Source organism: Vipera ursinii (assembly GCF_947247035.1).
Source record: "Vipera ursinii genome assembly, chromosome: 1".
Classification (NCBI taxonomy): Eukaryota; Metazoa; Chordata; class Lepidosauria; order Squamata; family Viperidae; genus Vipera; species Vipera ursinii.
In genome coordinates this window covers 130,998,919-131,016,999 of record NC_139512.1, presented here as the reverse complement: position 1 = coordinate 131,016,999, position 18,081 = coordinate 130,998,919, and the positions used below count along the sequence as shown (strand labels likewise).

At 40.7% G+C, this 18,081-nt stretch overlaps 1 protein-coding gene across 2 annotated transcripts in view; it reads left to right on the top strand.

The window, feature by feature from the left end:
- The first annotated feature begins 319 nt into the window (after positions 1–319).
- The window catches only part of ZNF148 (zinc finger protein 148), a 51,616-nt gene continuing 33,854 nt past the window's right edge, over positions 320–18,081 (top strand). For both annotated transcript variants that reach the window (XM_083367704.1, XM_083367703.1), the window contains exon 1: positions 320–594. The gene's annotated coding sequence lies outside the window, so the exon portion shown is untranslated. The remainder of the gene's footprint in view (positions 595–18,081) is intronic.

Genomic DNA, 18,081 nt, shown 5'->3' with positions numbered 1-18,081 from the left:
ACCTTTCCGGAAGGCATCCTCGAGGGACCCACCTGCTCTCTGCTCCTTTCATTTGCCTTCCCGGCCGGCATTTTCAGCCCTGCCCCGGCCACCGAGGCCAGCGCCGGGGCCGGAGAAGAAGGAACGGGACCCCCCCCCCACCAGCCCTCCCCCGAAGTTACAGCGACGGGCTCCCCGCGTCCCCTCTCGCCGCTAAGCGGCTCCTTCCCTTCCGAAGAGGGCGCGCGCGCGCGCGCGCGGGTCGAGCCTGGTGGCGGGTTCGGATGCTGCGGCTCTTTTTTCCCAAGCTGCACCGCGGCGGCAGCAGCGGCGGCGGCGGCGCTGCTCTCTGGCTCGGCCCGTCGCTGTCACCGCCAGGAGGAGGCTGCGGCGGCTGCGCTTTCCCGACCGGCCTGGTGCCCGCCAGCCGCCGCAGCTTGCAGGAAGAAGCCACCGCTTCTGCAGTCGCCGCCGCCGCCGCCGCCATCATGGTGCCCGGGGCTGCAGCCCCGCTGGCGGCTTGGGGGCTCTGAGCCCCCTCGTCGCCGCCTCCTCCTCGTCGCCGGTTGTGTCGCCGCCGCCCGCCGCCCTTCTCGCCGCCGTTTTGGGCCGCCGGTAAGGAGCCCCGAGCGAGGCGGGAGCCGGAGCGCGAGGCGGGCCCGGGGTTTGGAGGGGCGGGCGCCCCTCTGCCCGCCGGTGGGGCCTCGGCGGCCCTCGGGTGGCGGGCGGGCTCAGCCGCTTTGGGCCCGAGTGCGCGAGAAGCGGGTTCGCGAAGGACTCCGGGATCTGCCTGCTTGGCACCCGGCTTGTCCGGGGCCTGCAGTTGCCTAAAGTCAAGTGTCTGCCGGCCCTGGGCAGCCCCAGCAGGCCTCGCCGGAGCTCTCCCGTTGCTTCCTCTGCGCTTTGGTGAGGCGGGCAAAGGCGAGGAAAGAGACCCAAACAAAGGACGGGGCTGCGGGGCTGGGCTGCCAGGCAGGTCTCCTCTGCTAAGGCTTCCCACCCTACTTTCTTCCTTCAGCCCAGGGGGGCCCTTCTTGGCAACGGGGTGGGGGGGAAGGACCCTTTCAGACAAAGGGGCTTGTAGGGCCGGTCCACCTCCTAGGTAGGAAAACACTCCCGTCCGCTTTGGCCAAAAGACGATTTCTTCCCCTGGTTCCCTGGCTCCGGTTTGGAAAGTTAGGACTGCCAGAAGGTTGGCAGGTTGCCCTTCGAAGGCTTGACGCTAATACAACAATCCTCGCTATCGAGAATGACCCCGATCGTAACCCCGTTTGAATGCAAAGATTGACAACCTGGTCAAGCCCCAACTCTTAACTGCTTCCTGTTTAGCCAAGGAGTGTTCCCTCGGATCTTGGATACAGGCTGATCGACAACATAACAAGACAAAGGGAGGGACAGATTATATTATATATATATATATATATTTTAAAAAAAACAACAACAAGAAATTGCAACTTGCCTAATCCGTAGAATCCGTGCTCGGATGGGTTTGGACCTATTCTGAATTTTTTTATTTTGAGAAAAGATGAGTGAGCTCCCCTGCAGAAATAGTCCCTTTTTGAAAAAAAAGTGATTTTAGATTCAGAATAGCTTGAAAATAAATAATTCAGGAATAGCAGTATCTGACTTCTTTTTGTTGTTTAGGAGGAATTCTAATTTCTTTGGAGACAGAGCCTCAGAAACATCGACTGAGGCTGCATGCCTATGCACGTGTGCATGGGAATCAAATATCCTTAATCTCAGTGGCAGTTATTTTTTTAATAAATGTTCATTGGGGTACAAAAAGGGTGATAGATCCAGAAATAAATTTGTTCCCATAATTGCCATTTTTTGTCTTTGTTCCCTTGTATTATCAAATGACATTCCTTTTCACGATTATATTATGAAAGTAGGAAGCATTGACAATAACTGAGCCCATTTACTTGGCAATTTTACTTTTGGGATGGCTTAAAGAGTTCTGTAATTTATTTTTAATTTTATTTATAGATGAAGATGTTAAAATGCTTGGGAGCTTACTTATGAGTAGAAATGCCCGATTCTAAAAGTAGTTAGCTAAGATGTAATACTCTATTCATAATTGTTTGTATTATCTATTTACATGTAGAATTGAAAATTCTTGAAAAAACTTGCCACAATTCATATGTTTAAGATCACCTAAAACTTAGGAGCATTTCTGATAAGTGCTAGTCCCCCTGGAAGTGCATATAAAAATATTTCAGTGCAGGATATTGGAATTTGTTAATCATATTTTTCAGGAAATGTTTATCAGCAGTATAGCTACTTGTTAAATCATGTGTAAAAATCTTCATAGGAGAACATTTTCAGTGGCATCAAGTTTCCCATTTACCCACATGGGAATAATCTGAAAAATGTCTCCAAAGTGAATTGTGATAATAACAAAACTCATTCATTATCAAAATATTTGCTTTCTATGAAAGGTACTTGTAGACTAGATAGGAGCATTCAGATCCAACTTAAGTAGAGACATTCCTAAATATCACTAATGACTCCTAAATCTCATAATAGTTCTGGTTTACCTATACTATTGAATAATTATTCTATTCCATATGTTAACTCTGGCAACATTCTGATATAAATAATATATTGGAATAAAGATAATTCCAGACTGATAGCTATCAACTCTAATAACCAAACAAACTAAATTTCATCTTTTCTTGATTTTTTTTGTATTAAGGAAAGAAGAAATGAATATTACAGTAGATGTTATTTCTAGATATCAGAAAATATCCTTTTTATATATAATTTTTACTAAAAATTACAATTAAAAAGAAAAACTAACAAATCAAAAATAAAAGAATAAAAGAAAACAGAATGCAGAAAAGAAAAAAGAGTAGAAAGAAAATAAGAAATACGATCATAGTAAAGAAAAAAATATATGCAAAGAAATCATTTTTCCCTTCAACATAACAAGTATAAACAATTTTAGTAACTTGTCATTTTTTTAAAATTACAACAAAATATCTCTTCTTCTCATATTCTACTACTTCTCCATAAACAGATCCTTAAAGCCTCGTCGTTCAGTCCTGATTAGCAAAAGTCTTAATTACCAGAGACAACAACATATCTATTTTAACCTTGATCAAATAAACCAACTTTATATTCCTTACTTTTAACAACACTGATTTTAATCTATTCAAATAATGTCTTAGAACTTGATTTTTCTTTTCATTCTTTATTCCTTTTCGCAAGATTCTTCACAGCTTTAACAAGTCAGTTTTATAAATCATATATTGGAAAGTTATCCAGGACGCTCTTTTGATTTGTATTTCTACATCCCTTTTAACTATTATGACATGCTCTGTTTTCAGTTGTATATCCAGTATGGCATCTTTTCCATATCATTCTTATAGCCTGTCATTTTTTTAATCTACTTTCATATCAGTCTCAGCTTTGTCCAGTAAAATGTGTTCCTTTTCCATCACATATTTAAATACAGTCTGTCTATAGTAGACTGAAGGGACGCGGTGGCTCAGTGGGTTAGGACGCTGAACTTGTCGATTGGAAGGTCGGCAGTTTGGCGGGTCGAATCCCGAGTGCCGCGTAGCAGAGTGAGCGCCTGTTACCCGTCCCAGCTTCTGCCAACCTAGCAGTTCGAAAGCACGTAAAAATGCAAGTAGAAAAATAGGGACCGCTCCGGTGGGAAGGTAACAGCGTTCCGTGCGCCTTTGGCGTCTAGTCATGCCGGCCACATGACCACGGAGACGTCCTCGGACAAGCGCTGGCTCTTCGGCTTTGAAACGGAGATGAGCGCCGGCCCCTGGAGTTGGAAACGACTAGCACGCATGTGCGGGGGAACCTTTACCTTTACCTTTATAGCAGACATGTCAAACTTGCGATGTCATGTGATGTCATGTGACGTATTGGAGCTTTTTTTCCCATTGCCGGCAATGTGGTGGGTGCGGTTTCCTTGTGACACGTCCGGCCCGCAGGCCAGCAGTTTGACACCCCTGATCTATAGAGACAGACACTCTTAAAATTCACTTCTAGAATCATTGTTCAAAAGTATTCTTCAATATTTCCAATGTTAAAATATTGTATTTGCAAGTCAAATTTAAATGTTCTTTAATTATATTCTTTAGTTACTTCTAATTCCCTCCAGTGTCCAACCTTCAAAGTTCCATATCAATTTTTTTAAAAAGAATTCAAAATGAAAGCATTATAATTAACCCCAAAATCTTTATTTCAAATTCATGTGTTGTAACTTTCCAAAATCAAAGTCCTAATCACCCTTTAGCTGCATTTCAAGTACGTTTTTGAAGATCTTAAACTTGTATTTAGGTTTATCTCACCAAGACTTGAAGGAAACTCACCTGGTGCTGTAAAACCTGTTGATCCAAAAGTTCCTAATAGCTGAAAAGCAGTTAATAAGCAATTCCTGAAAGTGATTAGAAAAGGAAGTATGTGAACTCGGTGTCCTTTGAAAAGAGAAGATGGTTTTCCCTTATCTCCCAGAGCTCTGGCCCTCTGGAGATCTTTGTCTTACGGTCTTTTCATGAGGAACAACTGTCTGGAACATCTGTAGGTGATCTCAAGTCCTTTCCTTCTCTGGAGAGGAATTACAAAGAGTCATCTACTTATACTTAGTGGACCTGCTTTTACTGTCACCATTTCTTCTCTCAAAGTCTGACATCCAATTTTATAATAGAAATCTTACATGAAAGTACCTTGTGCATGTAAATTGTAAGACATAAAGGGGGGGGAGTTCAGGCTACAAGCTAGGGTACTCTTAAATAAAGTTTTGAAATACTTTAGAAAAGTATGTAAATGTCAACTCTATATTTAATTTTGAGACTTAGTAACACTATTTGGTGAGTTCTGTCATATTTGTCTGATTTTGATGTAATATATACTGTTGACCCCACTTAAATGTGTAAATAATGGTTTATAGATTATTTTACTTCTCTACTTCCCATTTTACCAGTGATTAAAAATAGTTTCGATTGTGCAAAATGAGTCAGTTGTATTTAATTGAGTGAAACATGTGATCTGCAACATGTATGAAAATGAAATATAATTTATGCTGAGCTTATTTTTGTGCATATCTAATTGATAAAGTTGGGATTTGTTGCTACACATAAAAAGTTGAATCTGATTGTAGATGGCATTTATCTACATGTTTAGGGTAGTCATATTTTCATGATTATCTTTAAAAGTTAAATTTACATTATTTTTTAAATTGATTTAAGCAATTTAAGCTGAGCTACCTAGAGGCTTTATAGTTTGAATAAATCTTCATGATCTCTTGAATTTTACTCTTAATTACTAGTTATTTTTGCAAATAAGTAGATACTGAAGCATCAGTAATGGTTCTGGGAAATTTTCTTTTTCAGACTGCAATGTTGAAAATGTTACCATTGTTTCTTGGAGAGAAACTGGCTTTACTTCTGTGCTATTTCTGTGGATTTCTTTGAGACTAGCAGATCAGTAACTTTGGGTTAGGTTGATCTCTTTATGTTGACATAGCTTTCCAAAGGGTTAAGGTTGTGACTTTTGTGGAAGTCTACCATATTTATTTGAAAAAGTAATGGTTGCATGGTTTCATGGTTTCTTTTAAATGTATCTTGCCTTCTCTTTCTCTCTGATGGAAGATGGAAGTTAGATTCTTTCATGTCTTTCATTCTTGAAATTTCCTTGAACTCAGTTTCTGGTGATTTAATTAACATATCCATATAAATTTTGTGGTGGAATTATGGGAAAGGTTTACTAGTAATGGGAAATACAATTTCAGAATATTTCATTAGTACTTAAAATTCACAAATAATGATTGCTCTGAGAATGTATGTCCTTTTAATTGCATTGACCTCACTAGAATAGATTATATCAGAGTCCCCCAATCTTTCCAGCTTGGCGGCCCAGAGGGGAAGGGAGGAAGCAAGGAAATGAGTGCCTGCGTGGCCCATGCTCATGCACACGCAAATGGGCGGGCGCACGACAGTGGTGCTAGTGTGCACATGTGGAAGTGGGCCACGTACACCCATGTGGAAGTGCTGGCGCCCGTGCACATGCACAAACAGGCTGGTGGAGCCTGTGCAAATGGGCTGCTGGCGCCCGCATGTATGTGCAAACAGGCCGCTGGGCCTGTGTGACACTGGTAGCGGTGCTAGTGCATCCTCACATGCACAAACGGAGCCATTAGCACCCACACAGTGGTGCTACCGTAAATTGGGGCTCGCCAGCTATTCCCACGGCCCAGTGGCCAACAGGCTGCAGCCTGGCACCACCAGGCCATGGACATAGGTTGGGGAATCCTTGGATTATATAATGGTAAAGGGACATCCTTGCAGTAAAAAAAGTACTCTTATAATTTTACAATTATATCCTTTTCATCAGATGAAATAAAATGTCATATTGTTATGCCTTTTACAAATTGACATAAATATTGATTGGTTTAGAAAAAAAGCAATCTCTTCCATCCTAAATATATATTAAATGAACATTTAATAATTTAATAATAATGAACATAATTTTCTTTAGTTATTTCCTTATTTTAAAACTCCTTTCTTGTCATGTTTGCCAATGTCCTTCTGCTTGCATTTTTCATATTTAAAAAGTTATAATAGTGCTGAAAATTTGTCTCCCTCCTTAATCTCTTTTTTAATACAGCTAAATCAGACAAGGCAAAAAGTTATTTATTATTCAGATTATAATTTAATGAATAGTTTGTGTATTTGTGATTAGGAAGAGACATGATCTCTTTACCAAGAAACCATTGATATAATGGATGCCACCATAGAATGTAAGAGCAATATTTTTCAGTAGGTGCAACAAAAATTTCATAATAAAATCACAGAAATATTTTGGCAATGAATATTGCCAATGCTTTCATTAATACTGCCATTTTGGACTCAGTTTGGATCTCTGAAATCTTGTAAGAGCATTATTGGCCAATGTTCAGTCAATACAATCTGAAATAGGTCACATTGATCAAAATTCATAAAAGAAAAATCTTACATAATACCCTCTCTTGTTTTTTCTTTCTTAAATTACCAGAAGTATTATATATTGATATGCCCTTTGCCCTTTAGTTTCAAAACTGAAAATAAAATTTTAAATGGGATGGATCAGTTCAAAAAGTCACCAATGCTTCTGTTACCATTTTCAATCAGAATATTTTAGAACCAATATAACATTGCATGTATAGTATCAACACATAATTCTAGATTCAAAACAATTAGTCACAGACGGTCCCTAGCTAACTTTGGTTGCTTCGTCAGCGGAACCATCTTTACATGTTTGTTTAGTGGTGAAGAAATGACAGGTAGAAATACTGATTACTGTGTTGTTAATCAAGTGCTACATCGTGCTTGAATGAAGGGGGGGCAAGTAATCAAGGTCACACTTTGGATCTGGTCTTCTTGTCAAGACCACACCAACATCATTTGAAGATGGAGATTTCCATCGCTCCCTTTCATGGTCAGATTACTTTCTCATCATCATAAGAATGTTTTTTGAAGTGCACCCTACATCCAGGAGATGGAACTTAAAGTATTAAATCTGTCCATCCGAAACACCTAATAGAGTCAGGGGGTTGTAGAGAAAACTTGGGGCTGTTCCTAAAGGTTTGGTGCAAGGCCTGGTCAAAGTCTCAGTCACCACTTTGCATGACAGTGTGACAGGGGCTTTGGATTTTATCATGCCTCTCCCCTCCCCTTGGTCACCCCTCGGCTTTCAAAGGAGCTTACTAAAATGAAGCATAGTAAGGGATGCCTAGAGCACTGTTGGAGGTAACTTGAAGTGAATCTGACCAGAGTCTAGAGCAGGGGTGTCAAACTGGCAGCCCATGGGCTGGATGCGTCACGTGCAGGCCACGCCCACCCTGGCTCCCCAAAGTCCAAAAATGTTGTGGTACATCATGTGACATGATGGAGTTTGTGGTCTAGAGCTTCTCCCAAGGCTACCTCAGGGTGGTAAAGACATCAGAGTATTTTTACTTTTGGTCTTTATGGTTTCTCAGATGGCCACGTGCTGACTCTGTTTTAGCTCCCTTCTGGGGAAGTCAGATCTAGAGATTCACTTACAGGCCATGGAAAGGAATATGCTATAATTATGTTATGTTATGTTATGTTATAATACTAATTATTACACTAATGCTATACTATACTATACTATACTATACTATACTATACTATACTATACTATACTATACTATACTATTACATTTATAATACAATAGATAATAATATCTCCATGAATGAAGGCGAATATACATGTCCCGGGATAATATTGCAGGATTCAATCTCGCTAGAAAGAAGTTCTCTGAAGATGAGGCTCCAGTATGAGCCCAAAAGCTTGGAAGACAAAACTTGTGGTCCTGGTGACCAACCCAGATTGGATCCTGCAAAATATCATATCATATCATATATTAAATATTATATATAATAACCTTGAAGGGGATTCAGAAGCTTTTGGTGGGGTGCAAAATGTGGTGGTATGGGCAGTTTTGGGTGCCGATTCTTTGGCATATGTGACATTTCTCCTCTGTGAGTTGCATTGGCTACCTGTATATTTCCGGGTTCCGTTCAGGGTTTCCCTTTAAAACTCTTCATGACTTGTGGGCAGGTTACTGATGGGGCTGTCTTTACCGAATAGAATCTCCCCATCCAGTTAGATCTGGCAGGAGAGGCATTCTTTGGATCCTAACCATGAGGCAGTACCATCTGGCAGGACGTTTGAAGAGAGCCTCTGTTATGGCACCCGCACTCTAGAATATCACCCCTCTGAAGATCAGACTCACCCTGATTGTATGGGTGATCCTGTTTCTTGTTTATACTGACTGGGGAAATACTTTTACAGACTGCTGGTACTTTAGAAAAACTTGTGCTTGTTTTTTTTTTTTTTAAACTTGGGGCAGTGTCTGCCACCTAATAAGTAAGATGAGCAATTAGAGACGCCTTTTAACCTTGGCTCCATGTTCTTGAAAGGAATTTCACACCCCAACAAAGTTTGAAAAGACAACAGGACTGAAGAAAACCAGCAGACCTCTCACAAATCCATCACTGCACATCAGATGAACACAATTTCCCCCTTACTTTAACTCTTGTGAATTTCTAGCTCATAGAGCAAGCAAAGGATGACGGTCTAAGAATCAGCCCGAATATTTTGTTCACCTTGACCCTTTTCTGGTCTCCATTCTGCAGCCTCTTTGGCCCTTAACCCTGGCCTGGATTCAGGGTGAACTGCAGTAGAATGACTGACTGAACATTCTTCCCTTAGTCTCTAAGGGAAGACATTTTACAGCTCCACCACCACAACTAGCAAGGTGGACAATTTGGACTATTTAAAACTACTCATCTCCTGTTCAATGACTTTTGGTGGCCTTGTTTCCCAGCAGGTGCTAAGGGTTATGTTTCTTATTGTTATACCTGTTATGCCAGACCTCTAGTTGGTATATTGGATTTTGTTCCCTTTCCACAGGGATCTTGAGGTACAGTTTCCCTGGACATTATTACCAATCTACCATATGTCAAGAAACTTGACTGCTGTCTTTTTTCCCCAAGTTTGACCTGATTTCAAAAATGGTGTGTTTCGTTCCTTGTCATGACCTTTCCTTGCCCCCAGAGCTGTTTATTCATATTTTTGGCATGAAGGCATGCTGTGTGATCTGATTTCTGACAGATATTTTCAATTCACAATCTACTTCAAAAGTTGTTAAGCTTTCTTTTTCTTCTCCCTATCGCCCCCCCCAATAATGTGATGAGAAAATTGAAAGAATGGTACCTTACCCAATAATGTTTTTCTTTCTGAACGATCAACAAAAGAATTGGAATGGTCTTTTTGCATATAGGTAAGCTCACCTACAAAAGCTCAGTTAATTATTTGTATTTTTACCATTCTAGAACTTGCATGGTTATCACCCGTGTCTGTTGCCTGACACTTGCGCACCTTATCCCTTTTCTGAGGTTTTTAACTTCCACCAGAAACTCCAAGCAGTATAATAGGCATTTCTTCAAAGAGCACATGAATCTTATCAGGTCTTCTTATAACGTACCACTGATTGACATCCAGAAGGCTGTCTCATGCTATTGAAGATTGTATCTGGTTTTCCGTCAGACTCCTTTCTTTTATTAGACATTTTCTTGCAGTTGAATAAATCAACCTGGATACCCCACACTTTCACTGTAGGAGACACTTGGAAACAGACAGATCCAGGGAAGCCATGGAAGATTACTGCGTAGCCTCCTTTCCACAATCGTTCCATTTGCAGCATTTATGCAAGAAAGAAGGTAGAACGAAAGGAAATGGACCTTCCTCTTCTGTCAGGTTCTCCTGGATGGGATTTTGGGGCGGGGGGGCGCAGGCAGAGGGACTTTTTCGGTTTTAACCAAAACTTAAATGGAAGCAGTGGAAGACTACAGGCTCATCATCTATGAAAAGAAGAGAAAGAGGAGGAGGAGGAAGAAATGGAAGGAAGATGGTGAAGGCAAATTTTGGCAAGATCAGAGGCAAATAGTCTGAGATCACACAGATACTTTAGAGCAGAGGTCCCCGATCTTTTGGGCACCAGGGACCTGTTCTGTAGAGAGAGGTTTTTCCGCGGACCGGAATGTGCGTGGTTTTCGTGTGCTGCCTGCATCCCATGGATGGGGCTTTCTTTGCTTGTTTGTGCAGACCAGTTGCTGGCATGCTACGGCCCTGTACTGGTCCACGGCCCGGGGGTTGGGGACCCCGCTTTAGAGTAACAAGAGTCAAGGAGCCACCCCCCCCAAGGTATTCCACTGCAGGGCTGGAAGAAATGATGCAGAAGCGAACTCTGCTTCTGCATAAGTAGGACTTCCATATGTGGACAATTGTTGTCCATAACATTGTTGGGACTTATTTTTAATGGGTTAGTTCTTAGAGTAAGCATAATAATCAGAGAGCTGCATCCTTCAATCACTGTCGGTAAGGCTTGGGAAAATCTGACACTTCAGCAAAATGGCATGGAAATACCCAACCTGCTAAAACATTAAACAGCATGTTAAGCAGATCCCTTCATTGTATACTTCAGCAATTCATCATCATTTATACTGCTCCTTTTATTTAAAGAAGGAATGGCTGCCATTTCAAAATATTTACTCTAGGCAGCACACAGAGGATTAAAACACACCTCCCCCCCATGGTTTACAAAACAAATATCGAGCATTAATATGGATCTAACATTTTTCCACTTCCAGGCAGTAAAGGTAAGAACTAGATAAATAACCACAGGTTAGGGTTAGTCGTCTTGCCAGAATGCAGTAGGAACAATGAGGCCCTGGCGGTCTAAATTGTACAGTCTCTCACCATCACTGCCTTTGAGAATTGTTGACCCTCACTCTTATCTTTTGGATCTTCTGAGGAGACAAGAAAGCAGACTCTGGTGAGAGGTGGGAGTAAGAAGGAGATTAGGAGCTCAGGGTCCTGTTTGTACTAGGATAAATCTCAGCCCCCTTTCTTTTTCATAATCTCATCTTGAACACTGCCAGCGCACTTTATATCCTCCCGTTGAATTCCAGTTCTGTGGATTAAATCTTTCCCTTTGGTTACAGGCCCATCTTTTTACCCTTTTCTGTAAACAAAAATAGTCCATGTTTTTGAAATCTTTACTTTTGGCTTGAAAAAGCTTCTCTCCTCCACCACCCCCCAACCCCCCTCATAATCCCTGAATGTCTTTTGCTATTACTTTATATCTTATTAACCTTTTGAAGTTATGGTTCCCAGATTTAAGATAAATTAATGGTTATGTAATAACCCGATTCATTTTTGTACACATGAGAAGTACATTCCTTGTTCACCTCATAGGCAGCATGAAAGAGACCGAAACATCGATAATGTGAGAGCTTGTTACCAGTAGGTAATAGAATTTGGGAGAAACAGCTGCATTATCACATGCTATAAAGGTAATTTAGAGGTGGGAGATAATTGCCTAATCAAAAGTGAAACCATTCATTATCATCCTGAAGATGAACTAGTTTGGTTCATAATCAGAAGCCAAAGTGCTTTTAGAATGGTTAATGCCTTATGACATGCACAAACCCCCCAACCCAACTGAATGATGAGATCCTTTCTTTTCATTGCTTAGGCAGCCAGGTTTCCCAATTACTGTTTACGTGTTTTAAAGGTGGTGTTCATAACTTTTATATAAGGATAAAGTATACTATTAGCAACTGTGTGGGAGAAATCCAGTTATTCTTAAAATAGCAAATGAGCTTACAGAGACATTAGTATTTTCTAAAACAGCCATAGATAAAAAAATATTCTCAGGCATCCACTCCATCTGTAGTCTGTTGGCTCTTATCCAGCAAAGAAAGTTTAATAAAATGTCTACTTTACCATTTTTAAAAAACTTCTGTAACACTTTTCACTGTGTCTTCCTTTGGTTGTTACCAGAATAGAAAAATTACACTCTCATCCAAATAAAGGCTCATCCTAAATTTCTGGGCAATAATGTCTGTTCTTTTATGTCCTGTTCTCTCCGTCCTATTCTGGATATCAGATCTTATGTGAGGGAAGTTATCAATATGTGTACCACAAAGCGAACAGATCTAGATGGATTCTTTCTGTTATTTTCTAAATATTTAAAGAATAGGCCTTACCATAGCTCTTGGTTTTTCTGAACAGTGATCTCATAGGTAGTTTGTAAACATTTTTGGTCTTTATTTAGATAATTAATGACTGGTCACCTAGCAGCCGCTTGAAGTTATGACAGACCCCCCCCCCCAAAGAAAAAAAAAGCTACTTAAGATCAAAGTTTCAAAGTTACGGCTGCTGCAGTGTCCCTCAGTCATTCGCTTTTACAACTGACCACAGGGATGCTATAATATCACCCCATCTCTCTCCCTCCATTGCGTTCCCTGAGTCCCCAGAGGCCTTAAGCCTAGCCTAGGTCTGTGTTAGGCCTCCCAGGGTCTTCCCATCCCTTGAGGCTCTCCATTTAAGGAGCCACACTTAATGACTTCATCTGGGGACTGGGGCATGTTGCATTATGATCGTAGGTGGAGAACTACCTGTGTTAAAATCTTATATCTTTGAAATGGGTTGTCTTCTGTGTTTCAGTATAATTGCTTATGCTGTCTCGTGAGGACGATTCTGGCTCCCCATCAGCATTTGTTCTAGAAAATATAAATAATGCAATCCCTTCTTTACATTTCCACTAGTAAGCTTTCATTGTTTTGGTTAATTTGAAGTGAAGATAGCATATTGAGCATAATGGATTGTTCAGTTAGCCTTAAAAACTGTTGTTAGTTTCTTCTGAATCACTGCAACCTTTAAAAGATAACTTTAGACTATCTATCTGGCACACATTCCATTCAGTTTTTGATGGGACAGGACTCAATTCCGCTTTCTCCTCCTTGAGAACTGCAGAAATCTGCCTAACTTCAAACAGACCTAGGCGTTGGGTCAAGATATACTGGGAGTTGGTAGAGGACAGGAAGGCCTGGAGGAACGTTGTCCATAGGGTCGCGATGGGTTGGACACGACTTCGTAGCTAACAACAACAACAATACTAGGAGTTGTCAGAAATATCAATATTTCTGTTTCACAGATTTAAATTCTGTTTTTATGGAATTATATATGATAGTAACAATTCCTTTCTTTCTTTCTTTCTTTCTTTCTTTCTTTCTTTCTTTCTTTCTTTCTTTCTTTCTTTCTTTCTTTCTTTCTTTCTTTCTTAAAATTTCAAGTATGTTATTATTTGTCCAGTTTAGAATTATACGAGCAGATTTTCTTTGGCTAATTGATATTCTTAGCATCTGTAATTTTTCGACAATGCCAACCACTCATAATATTTAGCAGAGGTAGTAAAACATTTATTGTAGCTCTAGATTTCTTTCCTTTTATTCTCTACTTTTTTATAGAAGATTCTTGAGACTTTCAAAACAGATGGGAGAATGCAAAGTTTTCAGAGGAGTAAATGGAGCCTATTCCACTGAAGGGATACTAGATATGCAAATACTCATAATATACCAACATACAATTGTCTATATCAAGTAATACTTAGATGACTTTGGTTTACCTTGAAAAAGCAAATGTTGCTTGGATGGGGAGCGATCAGGAAATCCCCAGGATGTAGTCTATAATGGGAAAAACAATTCCAGAGATAAAAGTAGGAAATTGTAAGCCGTTTCCACAAAGTTTAATATGATTAAGAATTAATTATTCCCTCCTTGATATTTCAACTGAAAAAAGATCAGTTGAACTTTTCATAGTAGAGGCCAATAATTAAATTTATGAATCTCAGTGACAGATGATGAAAATATTAAAAGTTGTGCAACGTTTACCTGAACCTGTTGTTTTCATGTTTTCTTTGTGTAGCTAATAGCTTTTATTAAATCATGTAAAGCAGGGGTGTCAAAACTCAATTTCATTGAGGGCCGCATCAGCATTGCGATTGCCCTCAAGGAGCTGGGTGGGTATGGTCAGGGTGGGCGTGGCCTACTGGGTGGGCGTGGCCAGACTGTATGGTCTACTGGGTGGGCGTGGCCAGCTCTACATCGTTCGCATCAAGGGTGCCTATGGTCGCCTGGGCAAGAGTGGGACAGATCTGAGGGTCTCTGGCAGGAGGAGGGTCTCTGGGCCAGGGCCAAGGCAGTGGGGGCCGTTCCCTCACTGTTTCCAGGATGGCTTTGCAGGCCACATGAAACCACTTCGCGGGCCGCATCTGGCCCCCGGGCCTTGTGTTTGACATGTCTGATGTAAAGCTGCTTCTGCATATAGCAGTGGTGGTCATCAGAGAAGCAGGGTTTAGAATTTTCCAAGCGTTTGAGCCAAAATGCAGGCAGCTCTTGATTTCTTTGCAAAGAAATGAGTAAATCAGCTTTTATCATCCATCCTCCATATATTTTGGCAGACAGATTTAAAAAGAATTGGGACTATTGTATACAAATATACAGATTCCTCATTTATTGTATGGCCACAATAAATGAGGAATTTATTTGTCTCATATCTGCTAAATTTTACCAATACCCAAGGAAGATGAATATAATTTTGAGAGTAGGAAGAACTCTATGTTTAAAAGTTGCCCTTTTTTTAACCAAGGTACATACTAGCTCACTGGAGTTTATATGCCCTTAATGAGTGAGTAATATATGCATATTCTATTAGCTTGTTTTGCGAACAGTTTCTCTTATAGGTACAATTTAGTCTTTGCCTGCCTTGTTTCACTATCCAGATATTTTTGAAATTTCAGCTACTATTTCTTTAAAGCTGCACTGCTTGTTGAAAAATAACGCTGTTAAATATAGTTTTCCTTTTCTTGCCATGTAAACCTAAGATGTGCCTGACCTATCAGGACCATCACTGAAAATATTTTTGGGAACCATAGTTACCATTGGCTTGTCTTCTCTGATATGTGTAATAAAAGATATTTTAAAAAGTATTTAGTTCTCTTTGCATGGATCAAAATATTATCTATCTATATCTGTCTGTCTGTCTGTCTGTCTGTCTGTCTATCTATCTATCTATCTATCTAATCTATCTATATCTATCTATCTATCTATCTATCTATCTATCTATCTATCTATCTATCTATCTATCGTAGGGAAACACACATGCTAGACACAATACAGTCCTGACAGCCTAGATTGCTAGTTCATTCTTTTGGTAGTTGTGCATCTATCCTTGGTGCACCATGAGGAGTGAACTGCAGTATCTATACATCAATTAACTAGTGGCACAGCTTCTGGGCACAGCTTCTGGGCGCCTCTGCTGGTCTCACCTTGCCTTGTATTGCAATGCCTCCCGTCTAGACAGGTCCAGCTCTGGCTTCTTCTCTCTAAACACACGAATGCAGCTAGGTTTTTTCCCCACCAAAGTGGTACCCATTTATCTACTTGCAATATTGCAAGCTTTCGAACAGCTGAGTGGGCAGGAACTAGGGACTGAGTGATGGGAGCTCACTCCATCTCATGGAGCCAGGCTCAAAGCACCAAAGTGCAGACCATTTCTGGCCAGAAGTTCCAGTATCATTAAAGCTCTGTGCCACCACATCCCAACATTATTCTTGCTATATTTATTTATTGTAAGTGGAACATATTACAGCAAGGGGCCCCAAACCCAGTCCATGGTCCCTTGCCAGGACTCAGCCTGTTTAGACCCGAGCTGTGGAAGTGGCAGGTGAGCGTGCACGCTTGCTTGTGAAGCTGCATTTGTGAAAGTGCATGCATGCGTGTGAAACCATCCTCTCCCGCCCCGCCACCGCCACGTCCGCCAGTCCACCGATCTAGAAAAATTGGAGAACACTATAGCATTATTTGTTGGAATTTAATTTGGTGAATATATGGTGATATTTAAATCTTTCAAAGAAAGAATATTATTTTTCTTCAATTCCATATTTTATGTGTTCCTGACTTGATTGTTTCTTAGTATCTTGATTCTCAGTTGGTCAGATAGGCAACTGTAATATAGATCTCTTGTGGCACAGCTGAGCCCATTGTGTGAAAAGTGGGAGGAGGTCTCAACTCTTCTCCAGAAATCCTCTGAATTTACAGACTCTGACCCACCTTGGTGTAGTTGCTTTATTTGAGTACCTGACCAATAAGTAGCAGAGAAATAACAATAATAATAACTGAACTTTTGACTGGTGCTATTCAAAATCAGATATTCAAGCAGGTACTATTCAAATCATTTAGAAAACAATAAGTGTTACCAACTAACCTTGGCTCTTTTATGACTTTTATGACTCGTGGACTTCAACTCCCAGAATTCGTGAGCCAGCCATGCTAAGGGGAAAGGGAGAGGTTTCCAAGCTGAGCCATGCTGGTTCAGGAATCCTGGGAGTTGAAGTCCAGGAGTCATAAAAGAGCCAAGGTTGCCTACCCCTGAACTAAACAGAAAGGAAATAGACAAAACACAAAGGATATTAAAGACAAGCTTCTAATAAACTGCTTTTAGAAAATAGAAGGAGAAATGAGCATGTTGCTTGGCTAAGGTGTTTGACTGGATTTCAAAGTGCTTGGAAATGACTGAAGTGAATCACAAAATTATTTTAAAAACCCAATGCACTTGTGGGAAATATAGCTGACAATCAGTTGTGAATAAATCAGCCAAGTTAACTGTAATAATATGTGGGAAAGACCTTGGGTGATGGGGCAAAGAGATGCTGTCTAGGGAAGTGTCAGATAAGAGAGAGCATAACCCATAGCTGCATAGTGGGCTGAGCAAGAATTTCAAAGGGATCCTTGCTAATTTCTGTAAAGGTGATAGCGAGAGAATATTACTTTCAGACTTGCAAAATTCTGTTGATATAGCTTTGCAATAAAATAGAATTAGTTTTATCTGGTTGTGTTTCCTGTCTGGTCTGCTTGTTAAGGCTGGCCTCATGACGAGTAAAATTCATCTGACCATTGTCTAGGTAGCATCACTTCATCCTGCCTCCTAAGATTTTTCCCATATACCATTACATTAACATCAGAATAATATTTCAGGAATACTCCTCTTACTATTGGTAACACTGTTGAGTTTCCTGTTAATAATTTTGACTAAACTGTGGACTGGATATCTGACCCTGAAACTTCAATTCAGCTTCTGCACCTCCTATATATGGATTACTTGAAACTCCAGTAATGCTTAAAAGTTTATGAACCTCTTTAAATTTTCAATGTTTCTGAATAAATGTGACCTAAAATGTGATTTTTTTTACCCATTCAAGTCCTAAAACCAGTTACAAAGAGAACCCAATTAAATGAGTCTGAAACATTCTATTTATTGAGAAAAATGATCCAATGCTACATACATGGGTGTTCACAAAGTACTACTGCAGACATGTCAAACACAAGGCCCGCGGGCCACAAACGGCCCGCCATATGATTGAATCCGGCCCGCACAACTCTCCCAGAAATTACAAAGGTCCGGCCCCCACCACCTTGGCGCCGGCCCGGCTGAGCACCTGCTCAGTAGGAGGCAAGTGCTGGTGGAGCCCAGCAACATTTGCAGCTCATTAGCCCCTCAACAGCTCATTGGCCAGAGCCCAGGCAGCCTCCTCCCAGTTCCAAAAAAAAAGTGGGACTAAAAAAATTCAATCGATCAATTCAAACTGCTCACAAAAAAAAAAACAACTCTCAAAGTTCGAATTGATTGAATGAACTTCTTTGGTTTGTGGGACTGCCTACAAACTTCTTTGCT